The sequence below is a fragment of the Chiloscyllium plagiosum genome, unplaced genomic scaffold (genome assembly GCF_037043375.1).
Source record: "Chiloscyllium plagiosum isolate Xiang-an unplaced genomic scaffold, Cpla_swu_hap1 HiC_scaffold_24, whole genome shotgun sequence".
Taxonomy (NCBI): domain Eukaryota; kingdom Metazoa; phylum Chordata; class Chondrichthyes; order Orectolobiformes; family Hemiscylliidae; genus Chiloscyllium; species Chiloscyllium plagiosum.
The window spans coordinates 39,740,345-39,763,817 of NW_028270162.1; the positions used below are offsets into that span (position 1 = coordinate 39,740,345).

Here is a 23,473-nt window from a genome sequence, read left to right on the forward strand (position 1 = left end):
TGGAGAAATTTTCAACACATCCACTTTGAATGGATTTAACCACAGAATCCTGTGAGACAGGGATGCGAGGATAAAGCTGCTGCATCACACTCACTTTTGTGATTTCAACATATTGTAATGAAGTGATTTATTATTTAACATAGCAGGTGAGGATATGGACTCCTTCACTGTTTTTCTGTTCATTCAGAAAGGGTTATCAAGCATATCAATGAACTCCAACATATAATATGATATATAAAGTCCTTTGATTTGCTATGGGAATTATACACTGTTTCTCCTGTTTTATTCACCACAGGAGTAAATGTAGTTATTATTGCTGTCGAATTTGCTAGTGAGTAGACTTATATCCACACATGCTGTTAGCTTTTAGTGGGCCTGGATTCCTAGTCAGAATATATAGGAATCAGATCTAACCAGACATCATGGCTTATAATTACCCAACTTTGATAAATATTATAATCCTTAACTAATGGTTATGATTGAGTTATGTCTTTACTGGCTCATTGCTGAGGCAATATGATGAATATACGTTCGGTCTCCTGGACTTAATTTCATTTTTAACCAGTACAGACTTGTAGAGTTTAATTCAGATGGTGGACTATATAATGTTTAGGTGTATTTTACACCTGTTTCCAATCAAATGTGTAACATATAAATTAAAGCATAAAATCTACATATCTATCCCCCTTGGTAAAAATGCCCTCTATGACAATAATGTTGCCATAGAAATGGGCCAAGGGATTAGTCTTGCCACATTTGTCATGTCCAGCCTTCAGCTGCACCTGTGACTGGCTGAAACAGTCAGTCTGCACTCCATCTCTCACTCCGTCAATCACTAACGCTGCTGAACTGGACTGAAACTTGGGACCGTAGGTTGGCTCAACAATACCAAGCTTTCAATATCTGATGTCAATAACACTCAAGTGTCAACACCACGTCACAACTGCCACTATCTGTCAACCGACAAAAGCCAGGAAATTTAATGGCTCAGTAGCAAAAGCCATTTGTACTTTTATGTGATGCATTTAACACTTCGAAGTGCTTTGCATAATACAAAGAAGATATTAATAGGGCTGACCCAAAGCGTAGTAAAGTGGCACATTCTAAGGATTTTAAAGGAGGTGAATGGGTTTCAACTGGGATTTACAGAACTGGATCTCACTAAAAATATGAAATAAATTATTCAATACTTACATTTCAATGTCGAAATAGTTCCCTTAAGGAAAAAGTTCTTTCTTGGGCAGTGATACACTGATGTGACAAACACAGTACAATTAGTACTGAGCTCAAATTCACTCCAAAATTCCATTGAATGTAAAAATAATAGTAACTTAGATGAGTGAATTAAATGGGCAGCACTTTCTATATACTGTTGATAATTCACCCCATATAAATAAAAGGAGCTGACAGCCTCATCTCATATGATTTTTAAGTATTGGTTTCAAGTGTAGCCATGCAATAGTTGTGCTTCATACGAAACTGATATTTAAATGCCACCAAAATCCCCTGAAAGCAGATTAATATACCAGAAGTCATTATTTAGATAACACTGTCAAGGGATAAAAATGTATCTGGACTTTGCTTGCTGTCTGTGTGGGGATGAGATAGGACAGCAGTATGTCATGACCACAATAAACTACAGACTGTCAATTTAAACTCCACAATCTGATATTAATACCTTGGACTTTCATGGACTGAAATGGTTTCAAAAAAGGAAAATACACTGACTTCAAGTAACTGGAGCAATCACCTGACTCTAAGTTGAGCCAAGCCTTACGAAACATTCAATAAACAAGAACCAATCTGAAATGGAAAGTATATGTTTCTAAAACAAGACTGAAAACTGTCAACGGATCTATATCTCCTGTTGACTCACACTTCATTGAGAAATTCAGATTTTGGAGCAAGAGAGAAAAAAAACACCTGTGATTATCCAGCTTGAAACCAAGGAACTCAGATACTGGAATAGACAAAGCAGCTGTATTTCAAGGAGCTGCTTTTGGGCAACGCAGAGAGAGAAATTGGTAACTAAAATGAACTGGAAACATTTTATTCTCTCAGCCTTGCAGGTCATAGGACCTGGTGATAATACAAATTGGAGATAAACATTTAAACATCAAGAACACAAAGGTGCCTGTAATATTCACAGGTCCCAATGATCCAAGACACCCCTAAACAACCATGGTCCCAGAATGAAACCTAACACTCCAAAACACCCATAAGACACCAAAGTGCATTTTAAAATCAAAAATTCCTAAGTTTAACTGAATGCTTTTTTTTAACATTGTCCCTGTTTGAACATGGGTGTGATGTTAGAATGGGTGGAATTAATACAGTGCACCATTTCAATGCTGCATTTTGGAGCTCACCATTGCAATGCTGCTACTCAGCTGCTTTACCCACAGTGACTGACACACACATCTCATGCATCAGAACAGTGTGTATCTCAGGGGTCTTAGCTTACTCTGCTAACACTCACTCACTTTGTGCCACTTGGATGCTCACAGCATCTCTGCCTTGCTTTGTCTTTTAGTGCAGACACAACACTAGGCCATCATATTTGCCAGCAATGACCAGTCAAGTATGTGGACGAGTACTACATAGCACTGTGCTTCATCAATGTCACCCTGACACCAAGAAGTTGCAGCTTATGGACAAGCACACTGCACGTCCTTCAAACAATGGCCATATTTCAAAGCATAAGGGAAATAGCACTTGGTCAAGTCAAGAGGGACTGTCATCAGTTAGGGGTTGACACCACAGTCAGTCAGAGACAGGTCCAACCTCAGTCCAGGAGCTTGGAATGTTTAGTCTGATGCTTGGTGCTTTTAAGGTAAGTGGCTCTGTGTTATCATGATCCATGTTAAAGATCTGTGTTATTTGCTGAAGCAGGACCTGTGAACTGAAGGTGTTGGCGGCCATCTTATCCTGGTAGCTGTCAAAGTGATAGCAACACTAAATTTCTGTACAACTGGCTGCTTCCAAGGATCCACTGGGGATCTATGTGGAATCTCTCAATTGTCAAACCAAAAACATACCAAGGCTGTTTCAGATGCAAATTTTGAAAGACCACATCATTTCACCTTTTTCCCTATGACACAGTCAGTGCTCCAGCTCATCCATAGGCTTTGCCAACATAACTCTTCTCCAGATGCAGGGTATGATGCATGTTGAGAATGCTATTTTCACCAAAGAAAAGAGTTTAGTTCAGTCTTATCTCCGTCCATCAGAACCAATGAGATATTACAGAGAAGGGTCAGACCACCAAAAACATTTATAGACAGTTATGACTCTATGACTCTAATTCCAAAAAGTGAACTGCTACAAAACAAGAGCTGTGGATGTAAATTCAACGACTGTCTGTCAGAGTCCCGTGTGAAGCCTACGGTATCTCGTACCTGTAAAAAGCCATTGACTAATCCCACTCTCAGCAGAAAGATACCTTTTACTCAACAGGTAAAATCAATGTTCACAGATGAACTGGATATTGCTGGAGTAGAAGCCCTTTCAGGTGATGAACTCTGCAGGTGATACAGTGCTCTAAAAGCAATGTGGGAGCATCTCTCTACCCCTTACACGGGAACATTATAAACTGGCCTATCCTGGAAAAAGTGCCCACTGTACTTTCCGCTTGTACTTGTAGACAGTCAGATGGGGTAGACAGTCAGATCTTCCAAGGTTGCTCCTGGGACCAAGTTACTGGCATAAAAATTCAGGTCAGCTGTGAACTTGACGGGCACTGGGATGGAATGACCACCAACATCCCCTCCAAACTGTGCAGCTACATATGCTCACAATCACTCTGAGGATCTTCACACAGCAATCGGTGTACCAACACTGTTTACAGTATTGGCAACATGTTCCAGAAGTTACTACCATGAGTGAACCTCAGAGATCCAGGCAGAAGTCAAGAAAATAGCAGGAACACTGATGACCACCCATTTCTTCTGACCTCAAGCCCTATTCTAGTGAATAGCAGAGTTTGGTATAATGGCCCAGGATATCCTTACTCTCCTCTGGTATGGCTTCTCTGACAGCTGTAGATGAAGCCAGTGAAGCCGGTAAATTTGGACTGGTCATTCTCTTCTGCTTTTCTGGGGAATCTTCAGCTGCTGATCCTCCCTCCGGAGACTTGATTTCCTCTTGTTGCTGGTTATGGAATCCTCTGAGTTCTGTTTCTGTCTCACATGAGTGAACAGGTATTCTGTGAATGGAACCACACATTAGGAGCAGTACTCCTTATCCCTCACACCAATCACAGTGAAGCAACATGGAATGGTCTCCCACATTGCGGCCTGTAGGCTTCACCTTCACCAGGAGGCCAATCTCTGAGGAAGGATGTTCTGTCTATGGAGGGGGGTGCAACAAAGGTTTACCAGACTGGTTCCTGGGATGGCACAACTGGCACATGAAGAGAGACTGGATCAATTCAGCCTATGGTCGCTGGAGTTAGAGTAACAAGGGAGGTGGGTTCTCTTATAGAAACTTATAGAATTCTAACAGGGCTAGACAAGATAAACATAGGAAGAATGTTCCTGATGACTGGGGAATCCAGAACCAGGGGACACAGTCTAAGGATAAGGAACAGGCCACTTAGGGCTGAGTTGAGGCAAAATTTCTTCATCCAGAGAGTGGTCAGCCTGTGGAATGTTCTGCCACACAAAGCAGTTGAGGTCAAATGCTGATTGTTTTCAAGTAGGAGTTATATCTAGTTCTTAGGACTGAAGTGATTAAAGGTCATGGGATGAACATGGAAAGGGTATTGTGTTGGATAATCAGCCATGATCATACTGAATAGCAATGCCAGCTCAGAGATGAATGGCCCACTCCTGTTCCTACTTTCTGAGTAACTATGCCTTAAAGAGCGCTGTGCTATTAACCTTACGCGAAGGTGCGTTGCAGAACAAAAGTCCAAATGCTACATGAGATGTTTTAATGTATCCATGTCCCCATTGCTGTAGCACCCACTCTCAAAAAGAAGCCACCTTGTAAGATCACATACATAGAGTAAGATGTGAAACATTGCAGCTCTGAAGTGTTGTGTTCCACTGTCAGGCATGGAAAGTAATGCAGAAATAGTCAAGTCAGGTGAGACTTTCAAGTTTGTATTTGCACAGCTTTGTGTAGTGGATGGGACAGGAGGACAATTTATGTGAAAAATCATGCAAAACAGAAGTGTTGACAAGGTCCAGAGTGAAGTGCAGAAGGACAAAAGTCATGTGTGAGCTGGTCGAAAATTATCAGTTGAAACATACAACATTCTGACAGGTTGGATAGACTGAATGCATGGATGATATCACCCCCTAGCCAGCAATATGGCTTCCAGAACAAGGGGTCACAGAATCAGAATAGGAGGTGGGCCAGTTTGGACTGAGACGAGGCGAAATTTCTTTGCTTAGAGGCTGGTAAACCTAGAGAGTTTTCTACCTAGAAGGCTGTGGAGGCAAAGTGACCGAATGTTTTTTTTAAGGAATAGATTTCTAGAAGTTAGAGGTGCTGAGGGGTGAGAGAGGGAGTAGAGCATTAAGAGGGAGGATCAGGAAGTAAGCTTGCTCGCTGGGCTGCAAGGTTCATTTTCAGACATTTCGTCCCCATACTAGGTGACATCATCAATGAGCCTCTGGTGACGAAACGTCTGAAAACGAATGCTCCAGCTCAGAGAGCAAACTTACATCCAGAACCTCAACTTGAGCTACAAATCTTATCAAAACTCACTAACACTTAAGGGAGGATCAACTATGATCATATCGAATAGTGGAGCAGGCTCAAAGGATGAATGACTTGCTCCTATTTTCTCGGGTAGGTTTGGGCACTGCCCAGTTGCATGGAGGAAGAATGGAAGAGGACAGTGTCCATGGGTCATGCAGGGAATTGATGATGACAGTGGAGCTGTAAAAAGGCCCAGAAAAGCAAGTGGCAAACTGCAGCACCAGGCAACCACTGCAGTTTTCATGTCAGAAATTGGTGCCATCTAGTTTCTTAGGGAAGGTGGAGGGAGACAGGTGCAAGCTTCCCTATTGTAATGGACCAGAGCAAACCACCTCAAAATATTCAAAAGATAGTCTCGACCCTAACTTTGTCTTACTTTCAAGGTAAATTTAAGATGTTGCTTTCCAGATGCAATTCAATTGGTTGAACTACCAGATTTAAAGCAAAACACACATTGTTCATCCACTAATAGTTAAAATGCAACAAAAGAAAGAAGGAATTGGAATAACTTAACTCTATGAGAAAGCTTAATAAGTAATAGATACAGTAACTATTACAAATTAACTGTTCCAATGTAGTAACCTCCCACAAACACACCCTTGGCAAAAGGCAAATTCAGAAAATAGACTGTCACACATGCAACACCCATAGCAAGAAAAGAACCCCAGCTTTTGGGTGTAACTGGGAGGGGGGAAAATAGATTTCATTTCATCAAGATGCTAACAGTAATTGCCGAAAGCTAAAACTAAAAATCCTGACTCTGTGGAAGCTTGACTACACTCATTTGTGCTGCATTTACAATTCCAACTTTTAAAAAAAACCAAGGACTCACAATCTGCTTACCCTATTGGATTTTAAAGCCACAGTATTTGTCACACTATTAATGAGATACAAATGCATGGAAATAAGTGGCACCACAGGTTGGTGAGATTCTGAACTCACCTTTTAAATTTTAAAGGAGAATCCAAGATAACTTTTCTTAAGCATCTGATTTCTTTTTCTTTATTTCCTCAATATGCTCATCATTGCCCACGCGACTCAAACAGCAGAAAACTCTAACCTTTTGCCTGTAAGAACTGAAACTCATTATCCACTGGGTGAGTTGTGTGGAAGCAGGGAAGCCTTGGAAAATTCTCATTGGCTGTAATTCTATAAGTAGCAAAAATCTAGTCAAAAAACCAGGAAACAAAATCTGAAACATTCTCTCCAGACACCAGTGTATGATGTTACGGCACGGCGGTGACCCCTTCTGTTAATTAAACCAAACACCCACAAAAGCTCACCGTGCCTTGTAATCTGCTAAAATATGAGTGACAGAGAATCCCAAATTCCCAAACTAAAGAAAAATATATCAATTTATTCTTTAACTCCAACAGTAAACATTAAACAACACTATTCAAACCTCTGAACCCCCCTTTCTCTTAACTGCTTATCTGCCTCCAAATCTACAACAATATACTGTTCCAATAAAACACTTATTAAAATTACATCAACTTAATTTCAAAACCACACAGCCACTGTCATCTTCACTATCTGTCTTCTTCTGGCTGAAGATCTCTCTGGATGGTCTTCTTTCTTTTTACTGAGAATATATTTCATTTGAGCAGGTACCTTTGATAGAGAATGTTTCCAAATTTCTTGGATCTGTGTTGATGGCAGCTGCTCTGTCTGATTTTCAAAATTCCTGCCTTATTTATATCCAGAACATTGGATTGTCTCATTAGTTCAATGCTGGCAAACAATAAATTCAAATTTGATTGGGTTTTAGTATCCTGGGGCATAATTTAAACTGCTTGGTTAAATTTGAATTGTTGTCAAAACAGCAACCAAATCAAGGATCTATCTCACAACCAAATGTTGCATATTTTTAATTTTCCAGTACACTCTGAGACTGCCATCTAGTCATATACACAAGTGATTGTGAGCTCTCAATACAGAGCATAATTCATTCTCTCTTAAAGGTACACCTTCAACTTCATAACAATGAGGTCAAAAGAGCCTAACTTATTTTGCAGAATATTTGCCTCATGCAGAAGCTAATCTCAGTTCCAACCAAAAATGGCTAGCATTTGTTACCCATCACTAGTTAGCCCTTGATCTGAGTGCTTTGTTTTGTCCTTTAAGAGTCACTACATTGCTGTGACTCTGGACTCTCATGTAAGGTAGTTGAAAAATGTCGTGCTGGAAAAACACAGCAGGCCAGGCAACATCCAAGGAGCAGGAGCCCTTCTTCAGGAAACTTATGCCCGAAACGTCGATTCTCCTGCTCCTCGGATGCTGCCTGGCCTGCTGTGTTTTTCCAGCACGCCATTTTTCAACTCTGGTACTCCAGCATCTGCAGTCCTCACTTTCTCCCTCTTATGTAAGGTAGACCAGATAAGGATGCCAGATTTAGTTCCTTAAAGAACGGCATGAATTTAGAACCAGATTACCAACCAAAAACCCTCGGCCAATGCTCAGGTGGCATGGGTTTGAATGCCACTGTGGCAGATTTTTTTTATTCACTCATAGAACTTGGGCATCACTGGCTGGGCAATGCATTTATTGCCCATTCCCAGCAGCCCTTGGAAAGGTGGTGGGAGCTGCCTTCTTGAACTGCGGTAGTGCATGTCATGTACAATGCTGTTTGAGAGGGAATTTCAGGATTTTCAGCTAATGGTAATAAAGTCTGAATAATCTGGTAAAAAGATTTGGGCTGATGGTGACCATGTAACCATTGTCAATTGTCATTAAAAAAAAACCCATCTTATTCACTAATGTCATTTAGGGAAGGAAATCTGCCAATGTCATTTAGGGAAGGAAACCTGGTCTGGCCTATATGTGACTCCAGACCCACAGTAATGTGGTTGACTATTAACTGCCCTCTGGGAAACTAGGGATGGGCAATAGGCCAGTGACACCAGTATTAATTAGGGATGGATCTGGCCAGCAATACTCTCATCCACAGTGAATGAATAAAATGATCAAAAATTGATAATAGTTTCATGGCTACCATTACTGAAACTGGCTTCCAATTACAGATTTATAAATTACTGCTCTGCCATTATCTCCCCAATAACACCACACATTGCTGTTAATCATGGAACTGCCAACCTTTCTCACTCTTCACTGGGAAAGGAAATAACACCAACCTCATGTTGTGCTTACATAACTTATCACTGTGGCACTGTTACCCCCAACTTATTTGGTTGAAATCATTTCTCCATTTAAACACAATAATTCATTTTTCATTAATAATTGTGAGGCAACCTTTTTCCAACGTATGCAGATCCAGCTCTTTTAGCCCCTCTGGGTACTAGTTTTAAACTGGGAATTAACTTTGTAATCCTTCGCTGCATCCTGTCGACTGCTTCAACATCCCCCACAATGTGTGGAGATCAAAACCCAACCCAGTATTCCAACTGAGACCTTACCAAGACTTTGAGTGTCATGGTGGCTCAATGGTTAGCACTGCTGCCTCACAGCACCAGGGACCTGGGTTTGATTCCACCCTCAGGTGACTGTCTGTGTGTAGTTTGCACATTCTCTCTGTGTCTGCATGTATTCCCTCCAGGGGCTCTGGTTTCCTCTCACAATCCAAAGCTGTGCAGGTTAGGTGGATTGGCCATGCTACAGTGCCCAGGGAGAGGAAGGCTAGGTGGATTAGCCATGGGAAACACAGGGTTATAGGGTAGAGGGATAGTCTGGGTGGGATGGTTTTTGGGTAGGGGTATCAGTGTGGATTCAATGGGCAGAATGGCCTGCTTCCACACTGGAGGGATTCTAGGATTGTGCAGAGACAAACTGGTACATTTTACTTTATTATGAATTGTTCTTTGATTCAAACTTTATTCCTTCTTGTCTCAGTCATAGTCTCATTACATTGGTCATAAACTTATTTTAGAGAATGAAGCATGAACACAGCTAGATTTCCTTTTGGTTTAGTTAGGTTCGTTTAAAATAACAAAATCCGTAAGATTTAACTGTTATTTATAAGACTGGTTCCTGACTGAATTCAAGACCTCTGCTGAACAATAAATACAATTCTGATTACAGCACAGCAAATTCAACTCTCATCTTGTTCAACTTCCCATTTGCCTTGAAACATGGCTTATTTCCCTTTGAACTTGAATATGGTTCCAGCAATGACTTTTGAAAGCAGCCTAGTACATTTTCCAAACTGTTTTCTTTCAACCCCTCAGGTGTCCAAAACACTTTGATTAACTGCTGCAGTCATTCAGGACTTCAAATGTCCATATACATGATGTAGATATCACTAACATAATGGCGAACATCTAAGAAGACACACAATTCACGGGTCCATGTTAAATATACCAAGCAGGATGAAGAAACGAAATCATGCTTGCAGGCGAAAGAATAACACTTTTCATTATATCAAGGAAACAAATCAATTTGATCTTGCAACCAAAACAAACTAAATTTTATGAGAACCACTTCAAATCCACCTTATATTCATAACATTACACCCTTGTTTGGATCTGAACACTCTTCAGAACTGGAGGCTCCTTGAGTACAGCCCTTCTAAATTGTGTAGTGTGCACAGTTAAGTGTATTTTACTTTTAAATCCATGGTGCTAGTTGTTGACAACAAAACACGAGGCTGGAATCCAAAAAGAATGTACTTTATGTGAGCCTACAATTTGCTAGCTCTCCAATTTAGCTCTGAAACTCAGATGCATGTAGCACATTGAAGAATTTTACAGCATGCATTCATTTAAATGTTGAAACATTGAAAGACACAGGGAAGTGATTGTTGGAGGGTCAAAGTGCAGGCAACCAATAGTAATCATCGGCACAGATAGGCTTTTCTGTGGTACAAACAAGACTCCTGGATGGAGTGTTGCCTCCCTAGTGCCATGGTTAAGGAGCGGGCACAGGACATTCTGAAAAGCAAGGATTAACAGCCAGAGGGCGAATTCCATATTGGAACTATTGGAAGAGAGATAGATAGACTAGCCGAATGGGCAGAGAAATGACAGAATGATTTTAATGTAGAAAATTGTGAGGTGATACATTTTGGCAGAAGGGACGGAGGGAGTAAATACAAGGTTAATGGACAGTTCTAGAAAATATGCAGGAATGAAATGCCCTGGAGATGCAAGTGTTTTGGTTTTCAAAGGTGGCAGGGTATATTAACAGAGTAGCAGCAAGTAAACCACTTCAATCATGGGCTCCATAAATAGTGGCATTGAGCACAAAAGTGCAAAAGTTGTACTGAATCTGATTAGCCACCAATGTGATTATTGCACTCAGTTCTAGTCACTACATATTTGGAAAGATGAGATCTTTGAAAGGATACAGAGCAAATTGATCAAAGTGGTCGAGAAAAGGGGTAGTGGCAGTGGGAAGAGAGGAGGTACAGGTTAAAAGTTTTGACTGGAAGGCTAGGATTGTTCTCCTTGGATCAATGGAGATTGAGGGTAATTTGATAGAAATCTTCAAGATTATGACTGGTTTAGATAAAGCAGAAAAAAATTCTTCCATGAGCTAATTGTACAAGGACTATGGTGCCTAGATTTTAGATTTTGAGCAAGAGATGCAGGGTGTTGGATAAGGCTGAAGATAAGAGGACTGTTATGTGTCTGGGATTACGCTAACTCAGTCAGGTCTGCTCAGAGTTAAAGCTGCAGGAAATCAGGAACTGCTGTCTCTACCAGATAAGGCATACATTTGGACAAAACTTTCATGATTGGTCATGTGCAAGCATAATTCCAAATATGGCACACACTTGCACAAGAGATTTGTGTATGAGGAGCCTGAAGAAATCTCTTTGCTCATCAATACTTCGAAGATTAACGTTATGCAAGAAATACCCTACGTCATGAGAATTGGTGGAGACGTCAAAGAGAGTTTCAGCCTGGCCAGCTGTCAACTCACTGGGGTAAGAACATGTGGGTTTAGTTACACAGCCCAGGGCAGTGAAAGACAGTGATTGAGATATCTTTATCAGTTAAAAATGTGAGTTATTCATTTAAATGCTTAATAAATGAATTATGGTTTTATAGAATGCTAAGTGTCTCTGCTGTATCTTCCTCTACATATATACTGTTGTCTTTGAGAAACACGCAACAAAGGGAATGTGAAGAATTTTTTTATGCAGCAGAACTCGCCATCTCAGAGGGTGGTAGACACGTAAACAATGGTTTCTAAAGGAATTTGGATTGGAATTATTTTGCAAGGCTGTAGCAATCAAGCAGGAAATTGAGATTAACTGGATTGCTCCAATGGGCACCAACATGGTCTTAATGGGCTGACTGGCCTACTTCTGTGCTGTAAGTTACTCTCTAACTCTAAGGAGGAGCAGTAGCATAAAGATAGTAAGAGATAGGAAAGAGACAGACTACAATTTCCTATATACTATGCGCAATTCAACAGGATATCAGCTAGTAAGATAACAAAATTGTACAGAAATATAAACTCAGAATATTACTTCAGACTAAGTTATGACAGATGGGCAAAGGGTCGAAGGTTCAAACCAGTAAAAGCCAAATACAAAAATCTGTACAAAACATATAACAGACAGGAAAACAGATTGTAAGCGTTTCATGATTTGGCAGCGGTTTTTGCTCACAGGTTTATTCCTCGAAATAAATCATTGCAAACAGCAATTTTTGCAATTCACTTACATTTCAATTCTGAACATTGTGAAGCTAAAAATTAAATAAGAGATCTATAAAGAAGCATCATCTGTTAAATTGAAGCTTACATTGAAAAATGTTTCAGAGCTTCAGGGTTTGATCATTCCAAAACCTTTTGGTGGCTCCAAAAGTCCTAATTCAAAATTAATGCACAATATGATCAATGCAGAAAATAGCTTGCAGCACTGCTCCGCTGTTAACCATGTACCATCACGTACACCTTCAAAATCTTCCAGGGTTCTACTTATGCATATTAATAACAAAAATGCATAACTAGCAACATAGGATTTTGAAATGTCCTTGCAATAAACAATGCTCAGAATGTTTCATTTTTTTGCTATTGTTGCACTCCTGCAGTTGGCTTCTAATATTGCGACTTAATTTGACACATTATTGTGATTTGTGATTTCAATTCCTGGTAGAATTCCGTCTTATATTATTGGTAATAGAGTCCATTCTTATGCTTCTCCAATGGTCTTACTGTTTTAAATTGAGACAAAAAGCACCAAAAGTACAAAGAACAAAATAACAAAGAATAGTACAGCAAAGGAATAGGCCCTTTGGTTCACCATGATGCCTTTCTAAATTGAAACCTTTTGCCTCTACGTGGTCTATATCCCTCTATTCTCTGCCAATTTATTTGGCTGTCAAGATACCTCTTAAAGGTTGTTATTTATTCACTTCCACCACCTCCACTGGTGGCGTATTCCAGGCGCTTACCACCCACTGTGTGAAAAACTCACCTCTCACATCTCCTTTAAACATGCCCCCCATTTACCTTAATGTCCATCCGCTACCCTGGGAAAAAGACTCTGATTAACCAGTCTATCCACGCCTCTCAATTTTGTAAATTTCTAAAAGGTCAACCCCTAATCCTTCAACACTCAAGTGAAAACAAGCCAAGTTTGTCCTCTCCTCATAGCTAATTCCCTCCAAATCTGGCATCATCTAGTAAATTATCTCAATATCTTGTCCAAAGCCTCCACATCCTTCTGTGTAGTATGACCAGAACTGTACACAATATTCCAAATGTGGCCTAACTAAAGGTCTATGCAGCTGCAACATGACTTGCCATGTTTTCTAGTCTATGCCCTGACCGATGAAGGCAAGCTTGCCATTTGCCTTCTTGATCACCGTAGCCACTTGTGTTGTCACTTTCAGTTAACTGTGAACCTATACACCTGGATCCCTCTGTATGATGGTGCTCTGAAGGGTTCTGCCATTTACGTGTACTTCCTACTGCATTGGATCTTCCAAAATACATCACCTCACATTGTCCAGATTAAATCCCATTTGCCAGTTCTCCATCCATGTCTTCAGCCTATCCTCTTGCTGTACATTGTGCCAAACCTTCTCACTATCTGCAATTCTCCCAATCTTTGTGTCATCCACAAGCTTACTAAACAGATCACCTACATTCTCCTCCTACTAATTTTTATTTGTATTACAAACTTCAGGGGTCCCATGACTGATCCCTGCAGAATACCACTGGTCACAGATCTCCAGTCAGAAAAATACCCTACCACTGCTACTCTTTGTTTTCTGTGACCAAGTCAGCTCTGTACACATCTAACCATCTCACCATGGATCCTGTATGACGTCACCTTTTGTACCAGCCCGCCATCAGGGATCTTGTCAAAGGCCTTGCTAAAGTCCATGTAGACAACATCTATCACTCTGCCCTCATCAATCATCTTTGTCACTTCCTCAAAAATCTGAATCAGGCTTGTGAGACACAACTTTCCCCACATAAAGCCATGCTGCCTATCACTAATAAGTCCATATTTTTCCAAATGTGAGTGAATCTTATCCCTGAGAATCTTCTCCAATAATTTCCCTACCACTAACATAAATCTTATTGGCCTGTAATTTCCTGCATTCTCCCTTTTGCCCTACTAAAACAAAGGAACACCATTGGCTATTCTCCAATTCTCTGGGACCTCTCCTGTGACTAAAGAGGATACAAAGTTTCATACAAGGACCAGCAATTTCCTCATCCTGCCTCCCTCAGCATTCTGAATAGATTCCATCAGGTCCTGGGGTCTTGTCTATGTTAATGTTTTTCAAACCACCCAACATCTTTTTTACATTGACATGCCATGCAATATCAATATACCCCTCCTGAGACTCACCGTCTATCATGTCCTTCTCCTTTATGAATACCTGTTGATTTGTTAAAACTGAAGTTTCATAAAGCTAACATGATAGCAATCTTCAGAGAGACATTATCCAAATAGATAGAATTAGACACTTAACAATGCATTAGCTTGATTATCTAGATAACAGGAATTATTACAGGAGTTTAGTTATTCAGTACAACCTCGTATATCTGAACATTGATTATCCGAATTTCGAATTATCCAAACAAGATCTTAAGGTTCCAATGCTTGGATAAACTGTGTTATCTGAACATTCGATTATCCGAACAAAATACTCCACACCCATGTCGTTTGGATAAGCAAGGTTGTCCTGTAATTATACTTTTCTAATGAAAGTGAAATTTGATTTCTTTTCTCAAGGAAATTTAAAAAGCTTCAGAGGAATAGCAAGAATAGCATTGAGGGTGGCACGGTGGCACAGTGGTTAGCACTGCTGCCTCACAGCACCAGAGACCTGGGTTCAATTCCCGTCTATCTGTGTGGAGTTTGCATATTCTTCCCGTGTCTGCATGGGTTTCCTCCCACAATCCAAAAATGTGCAGGTTCGGTGAATTGGCCATGCTAAATTGTCGTAGTGTTAAGTGAAGGGGTAAATGTAGAGGAATGGGTCTGGGTGGGTTGCTCTTCAGAGGGTCGGTGTGGACTTGTTGGGCCAAAGGGCCTGTTTCCACACTGTAAGTAATCTAAAAAAAAATTCAAATGATTTACCAACAAATCATGTATTAAAGACTGGTTAGAAATTGAAATTTAAACTTGGTGTTATAATGAGTAATTTTTTTAAAGAAGTAAATGGCTTAATTAATGACCCACTAGTCAACATACAATATATAACAGACAAAAGGACTCCACTACCATTTTGGTGGACTTTCACTGTAACTTTAGTGGTTGTCCATCAATGAATCTGATTGAATATGTCGTACTGTGGCCTGGGCCTAAGGATTTCAGGGGATTTTTGAAGGACTGATCTTCCATATGCGTGTAATAAGCCATCAGCAGCCAGGTCAGTGGTTTCAGGTACTCTAAATGGCGTGGCTCAGTTACTTCTTAATGATTTATTATGGTAGGAACAGGCTCTAAAAGTGAGCAATCTTGTTCAAGGGCATAATAGTGGTGGTGAATCGCACCATGATTTCTCAAACCATGATTTCTGAATCCCAGAAACTGTCATAAGTACCCATTGTGTAAGGCCATGTGGAGCCATGTCTGGGAGGTTCCTTTCCAATTATGGACTTTCCACCCTTTTGTTTTGGCCAGGCATGGGTACCCTATAGATATGTACAGTAGAGAAATGCACCAAGCGTCCACCCGTATGATATAAATCAAACAACCTTATATCAACCCTGCCAACATCACTGCATTCATGCTAGGGTGCACTTGCCTGTTAAATTTCAGACCTATATTTTTAAGGATCTGTGTATATGGTTGACATCCATTACATTGTTTTTTTTAGGAAATAGAGCATTCCCTACTTTAATGCAATTAGAGTTATAGAGATGTACAGCACAGAAACAGACCCTTCGGTCCAACTTGTCCATGCTGACCACATATCCCAACCCAATCTAGTCCCACCTGCCAGCACCCAGCCCATATCCCTACAAATGCTTCCTATTCATATACCCATCCAGATGCCTTTTTAGTAATTTATGTTTTATATTTTGATACAATAGTCTCATTATATGTGTTCTGCTTTTCCAGTTCTGCTTAATAAGCACCTTCTTTTCACTATACACAAATTGTGGAAGGTAAAAACTGAAGCCAAAGTTAGGATGAACGCATTCAAAATCTAACAACTGCTTATTACAATGACAAAAAAGCAACCAGCTTCAGAAATGTGGATCTAGAGTTTGGTCCACATCATTTTATTTGGGTGTCAGCGTCAGAATTTGTGACCTGTGTGCACCTATTACTGTTGTGAGGCGAATACAAATTTTGGCACTATCTCCTTATTTACCTGCTTGTAATATTGGTCCAAACAGGTCTCATGCTGCTAGCTTCCTGACTTCAGGAGGAACTCAGGCAGTGGTTACAGAGAGCACATGTCACACACAGCTTGCTTTTCTAAAAGACACACTCGCCATCTTATTGGAAAGATATCTGGAATTTAAGGAGGCTGCTGAATGCTCTTCCTGGAATTCAGAAGAAGTAAAACGGAACGCTGGGCAGAGTGAAGGCTCCCGGGTTCACGGAGGTCTTGGGGTGGGCAGGAGGAGTGTAATCCTGATCCTGTAAGGGGCCAGACCACCTTCAACTACAATCCTCAGCAGACAGTAGGATCAGGTGACCACAGAAGTGAAGTCATAGACTCTGGTCTTGATGGACAGGCAGCCGTGCCACTAAATGAACTTGTGTGCATGACCAAGGTCAATGAATGCATTGTCACATGATAGCTCCTATCCATTTCAAAATCAACCCTTTACATTTCTCAATGTGTCCCACCTCGAAGCACTCCTTGGGTGCTCAGGACTCAGGTTAACATCCAGATACTCCACCTCAGCCATAAACACATTCCAATGACAGCTCCCACCGTATGCATGTACCTCTAGCTATCCAGATGTGACAGCCACATCATTAAAACATAGTACAACACAATCACTGACAGCCTGTTTTCTCCTTTGCAGGTCAAAGTTGAGTGAGCCTATGGAGAAGATGGTTCTCCACAACACTGTGCCTGTCGTGACATAGCATCCTGCATCACTGAGCACACAGAGGATGTTCTTTTCCCAATGCACACTACAGACCTATCCCACCACCTAACTGACGTAGTCTGAGGGCAGTTTAAATGTCACAGGACAATTCCACTCACTGTTTTGTGAAAGGTATTGCTTTCCATACATTTTGAAGCTTTTCTTTTTACTTCTTACCCTTTATTTTAAGCATTGGAATTTGCCATTATAATTCACACCGCTTGCTTCTCATGTAGAAGAGGTGTTTTTGAAGGGTGTTGACCAGAACATGTCAGATATAGGCACACCAATATCCTGAGCCTTAAACATAAAAATACCAACTTAGTGCCGTCTCTCTAGTTCCTGCAGGGGAGCTTCAGCCATCTTTGGAGCCACAATTGAAAGGGTCTGGAGACAATCTCAGCAGGTCTAATAGCAGCTGGAGAAATACCAACAGAGTTAATGTTTTGAGACTGATATGAATTTTCCAGCTAGTCTCCAGTTCCAGTTTAAAGGTCCCTCTCCAGTCTGCTCGGTTCAGGACAATCCAACCCCATATTAATAACTGTGTAGAAAAGTCTATTGGTGTCTAAATTTTGAAAATAAATTGACAGAGGATGCCTCCATTTTAAAGCCCCCTCTGCCTTACTTGCCTGCCATTGTAGACTGCTGCTCCTTTCAAACCAGGTGGTGTCCATTTGGCCTTTTAAGAGCCCGTTCATTGTCTTTAATTGGACAGCAACACCACCTTCTCAATATTAATTGTCCACATGAGGGAACACCACAAGAAGTGACTATTTTCTACACAGTACGGGCTTTTGACTCCCATTTCAGTCCACTGGTAGGGATGAGATGTCTGCAGTCAAAAATCTTGCCCTTCCTGTCGGCTCTCAAACAGAAGGCCTTGAGTGCTTCTCCACCTCTGTCAAGTTACCCATAGACTCCACATTGTTCTTCCATTATTGGGTTTCCTTCTTTTCACTGCATTATACCATCACTCTGCCCACCCTTATCCTCTACCCACTGCATTGGCAGAACTTGACATCTTCATTAGTAAGTAACATCTCCATTCTGACTCTGCAAAATGATGCTCTGGGGGCATTGGGTTAGCATGGTATAGCAAATCATTAAAGGAGAATGCAGACTGAAGTTACATACCAGCAAGATACATATAGGAGTGTAACTTTAAAGACCCGACAGATGAACACTTTCTGTACTTACAAACAGCTACTTTATAATGTCCTGCACTGTGTTCCAACTTGCATACAAATCGACTTGTAAACAAGCTTCAGAAAGGAACCTGTTTGCAACCTGGGACTGCCATGTTCTGCTTACTATGTACAGTACTTACTCCACCCTGGAGGCTGACTACTCCCTGTAAAGATTTCCAGGGAATCCGTGCTTTTTGCCCATCACAGAATCAACAATGAATGAAAAGATTTCTTACCCTAATGCAGGAAAGTTGTATAAGTAATTCCATCTGAATGGGTAACATAGTATTATCTCATCAGTTATAGACTACAAATACGTACAGTTCATTTATTTGAACAATAAATAGAAAGGGAGTAGATAATCATAATTAAGACGGGTTGCATGTCTTTTAAGCCATGATCTTTTTTGTTGTTCTACATGGGTATTACTAGTGAGGCTGCATTAATTGCCCATTCATCAGTGCCCTTGAGCAGTTGGTGGAGAAGCACCTTCTTGGACTGTTACATTCCTCATGGTTTAGGCACATGCACAGTGCTATGAGGATAGGAGTCCTTGGATATTGACCCTAAAGAATGCAGATATAGTTGCAAGCCATATACCATCCCAACCTGAACTGCAGCGAAGTTTGCAGGTGACAGTGCTCCCATGCATCTACTGCCCTTGTCCTCCTGGGTGGTCAAGGTCATGGATTTGGAAGATGGTGCTGAAGGAGGATTGTCAAGTTGCTACAGTGCATTTTGTGTAGATGGTGTCACAATGCTGCCACTAAACGCTGAAGGCAAAGGGAGTAAACAATTTAAGGTATTAAATGGAATACAAACCAAATGGCCCACTTCGCCCCATTACTGAATAAGAGCAAGGGGACATTGGGCCTAATCCTGTTCCCATACCTTGTGTTCTTGTGAAAGACACACTTTATTTAATCTTACATATAAATGGAAATGCCCAATATAGATTTACATACAAATCTTACATTGTCAGCTTTGTTCAGCTGATAGCACTCATACCTGAATGAGGAGGTTGTGAGTTTTAGTCTCAAAAGAATTTGAGTTTATATTGTAGATTGGCACTAGAATGAAGCACTGAAGGAAGATTGCACAGTTGTAGATTCTATCCTTTAGGTGAGATTTTGATCTTGGTCTTTGGGTTGTCTAACCAAGTGGAAGTAAAACATCAATTGAAAGATCAGAGCATGGGTCCAAGAGACTGAGACACAAATTGCATATTGTATTTCAGTAACATAGTGGCAATACTCTCTGGCCCTCAATGTTTTGGCTTCCCACTGGTTCCTTCATGCTGTGGCAATGTAAGGATGGGGCTGCATTGGTTCACATGGTATAGCAGGTCATTAAGGAGAATGCAGTTTGAAGCCAAAGATGAAGGTGAAAATAAGGTATGGGGAATCCCAGAAGAGGAGAATGGATGGCTACAGCATTGGACAAGAAGCAGGTAGTGCAGATAATGGGTTGAAAATTGGCAGCAGTGTGATGCTGATACTTAGCTATTAACTCTCCATTTGTGAATAACCTGTAGTCTGAAAATATTGCGCGCTCCAAGGATTTTATTAAAGTCATACAGTAGAGCAAAAACAGATAGATAGGAGGTTCAGTATGGGACTGAACAATACTTAATTGTGGAGTTCCTTCCGAAACTCTGCATTAGCTGTTTTAGAAATAACCTTTTTCATCATCACTCCATTATTCAATTTGCATCAATTGTCTTTGTTTTTCCCCACACACTTTTATTTCTCTATCCAACATGCATTCTTCTAACTGTTCTCAATTCTTTTATTCAGTCTTGCCATTTGTTGCTTTCCAGATTATTTTCACATCTTCTATCTGTCAAGGTTCTTGTGGCCAATCCTTACTTCCCTTCCCAACCTACCATATCCCTCCCTCTATGTTCTTTTGCTGACTTCTGCTATCTTTGCTTTCTGTTAACAAGGAGCATCTACAGTGGTTTCTGCAAAGGGACAAAACTCTACTGCTGCCCATGAGAACTGAAATGGCTCATAATACGGAGATTTATTCACAAACAGTCGAAATGCCTTCGATGCGGGTTGAAAATTGAAGAAGAGAAGATTGTGTGTGCATGTTCATTACAAACTGTGAATAAAACAGATGGTTTGTTTCACTGACAGGATGTAATTTATACTCACTCAGACACTAACAGAATTTTATCAAGTTACCTTGGTGGTCATTTTTTTTTTGTAAGTTATAATTTCCAGAATTTAAAGTCTACAATTAGAAGCAGAATTAATTCATGTTTGTTAAGCAATGCTAATCTTCCAGGGTGAAACCAAAATAATTTTTAGTCCCATTCTCAATTAACAAATCACAAACAAAAATTACGGCAATTCTAGCACACAAACAGCTCATAAGTATATAACACAGAACTGGTTGAAATCAACAATGCTCAACATAATCTATTAAGGGGAAAACCCCAATTGCAGAATACTGAAACTAATATTTAGCGTCTGTAGCTCCTGGATATAGTTAATATTATTACATCAGCAATTTAATGAGTGGGGACTTTCACAGAAGTAAACAGAAACATGGTATAAATTACTGTTTCACTTTTCTAATTCTCCCACATTTTAGTTCTCCTGAACCATTTTTTTTCTTTGGCACATAAGTTCAAATTAGCAAGGCCAAATAGTCTATGCTTCATCCACTGAAACAGGAGAAGTGTCTGAGAGCAAACATATCACTTCTTCCTAGCAGCAAGCCCGGTGTGATTGCAATTAGCACACAGAGAAAGTGAAACACACCGCAAAGCAAGTCCAACAATGTCATCTGCAAAGTGCTTGTGGATTATTTAACAAATCATGCTTTGGCCATCAGATCTGTTTAGGCATTAGCAGCAGATCTAACCAAAGCACTACAAGTTTAAAGAGCAGAGGCTGACTTTGCAAAGGCAGCACTTAAGTTACAATGAATTATAAATCAGCAAAGATGTAAACCATGCAAGATTTAAAAACAAACAGAAATGTGCCAAGTGCAGTCTGCTGCTCACAAACCTATCAGGCAATGCACCAAGCATCTGCCCTGACTATCAGGCTATGTAACAGGAGATGATGAGGAGACAGCAAATGGGAATGAAAAACCTCAACACAAAAGGTCTGCAATATCACCATATCCAGTGTCTTTAATTTCATTTCAAAGAAGTTAATTAAATCACATCTGATTCCCAATTGCCTTGTCCATGTCTGTCCCCTGCAGAACAAAGGGACATTACATTCTGGAGCCTGGGAGGTGGGGAGACCTTTAAGTATGCTGCACAGTTTTGATTTCAATATCCAAAGAGACAGGTATTCTACACTAAACTCATGACTGCTATGGGCTGATGCAGCACAAATACACATTGAGAAATGAAATATCCCCCCCTTAGTAGACAGATCTAAGGAATGATTCAAAACATATCTGCTTCAACATTGATTTGCTGTCATTTGTGTTCCTCCTATCCATTTGTTACATCTTGATCATACAAACCGTAATGTAATCTGTTACTGGGTATGACCAATGTAACTCTTTCTAAAAGGCTAACCGTATTACAGATGAAGGGAGGAACAGGCACTATCCTATCATGTCGCATAACCAGCAGCCTCCAGTCTTCTGACAAAGCTTGACCCTTCCCTGGGAGACAGAAGAGGTCAAGACCCCTGCAGCTAGCTGCCTGGTAAAACACTAACATAGAGCGACGAGTGGATATTGAAAACATATTCTCAAGGCTCTGGTTGTAAAAATATTAGATGAACATGATCCATTTAGTCAGAATACTTTGACCTTTTTTTTCCCCTTAAACTGTTCAGATAAATATGGAATCTCCTCAGCAATTCCAAAAAAAAAGAAAGCCATGACAAATAAAGTATAATCGAGTTAACAGCCATACATCAATGGACAGAATATTTTATTTCAAAATAGAATTTGTTCTTTAAAACAACTCATTGCATCAAAACATTTTGTTCTATATTTTTAACTTTTTTTTGCATTATTTTAGCTTTAAAACTAGAAATATTGTCATTCCTTGATGTCTTGATGCAATCATTATCAAACACGTTTATCTTATTTAACAGTTTTATTTTGCTGTACGTTCCTGCAACTAAATATAAAGAGAAAATATTTGGCAATTGCTGAAAAGACATTCTGAAAAGACATGGAGCATTTTAACTGTACGTGCCTAGCAATGTCTGGCCAGTTAAAATCTGCAAATTAACTCACCCCAAGATATGCTACTTTGATCTTGAAGTCTCCAATTTTATCCATGCTTTCTGGTCAGGCAACAAAAGCTGCTAGCTGAAGCTGGTGGATTGCAGATCAGCTTCTGACAGTGTCCTTGAATGGAAGCTGTCATTGCACCTTTGGTCTCAGTGAGAAAATCAAAATGACTTTTCCACCAGGTTAGGACAGTCAGGAAATGATCCAGAACCAAGACTATTTCAAAGTGGTTTACATTCTTTCTGGGGCAATAGGGACCGTAATGTTCCTTTGAGCATACAAGGAACATTTAGTTCCCTGGTGCAGGCTCTCTCCTGATCCCAAAAGACTCACCAAAAATGTAACCATTTTTGAATTTAGACCAGCCTGGGCAAGGATCCAAATTCAAGGTAACAGACAAAAAATCTGGGCTGCAGTCTTCAAAGATAACTAAGAACAATTTTCCTTTAACGCCACTTCAGCTTTATATATGCAATGTCCTGGTTAAACAGTCAGTGTAAATGAGTTCATAGACTTAATGATGGAAAATTCCCCAATCGCCTTTCACAAAGGAACTGATAGCTATCAGAATAATGGTACAAAAGCTCACTCTAAAAATTTTAATAATAAAACCAAGAGATCTAATCCAAGAGATTTTTCACTGGAACCTCTCTAGTCACTGCTAGGAATTTTTAAAAAAAGTATAAATAAAATATAACCCTCGAACAGATAGTGCTGTTGAAGATATAATCAGCACTTACTCAGACTGTTAAACCATAAGACCATAAGACATCAAAGCAGAAATTAGGCCATTCAGCCCATCGAGTCAGCTCCGCCATTCAATGATGGTGATAAGTTTTCTCAACCCTATTCTCCCACATTGTCCCCTTAACAAT

The 23,473-nt window shown here is 40.2% G+C and overlaps 1 long non-coding RNA gene across 1 annotated transcript in view; it reads left to right on the forward strand.

Moving 5' to 3' along the window:
• The window catches only part of LOC122562730 (uncharacterized), a 319,752-nt gene extending 299,242 nt beyond the window's left edge, over positions 1-20,510 (forward strand). Inside the window, exons 3-4 of the long non-coding RNA XR_006315398.2 lie at positions 17,125-17,322; positions 20,326-20,510. This is a non-coding gene — a long non-coding RNA (uncharacterized LOC122562730). The remainder of the gene's footprint in view (positions 1-17,124; positions 17,323-20,325) is intronic.
• The last annotated feature ends 2,963 nt before the right edge of the window (positions 20,511-23,473 follow it).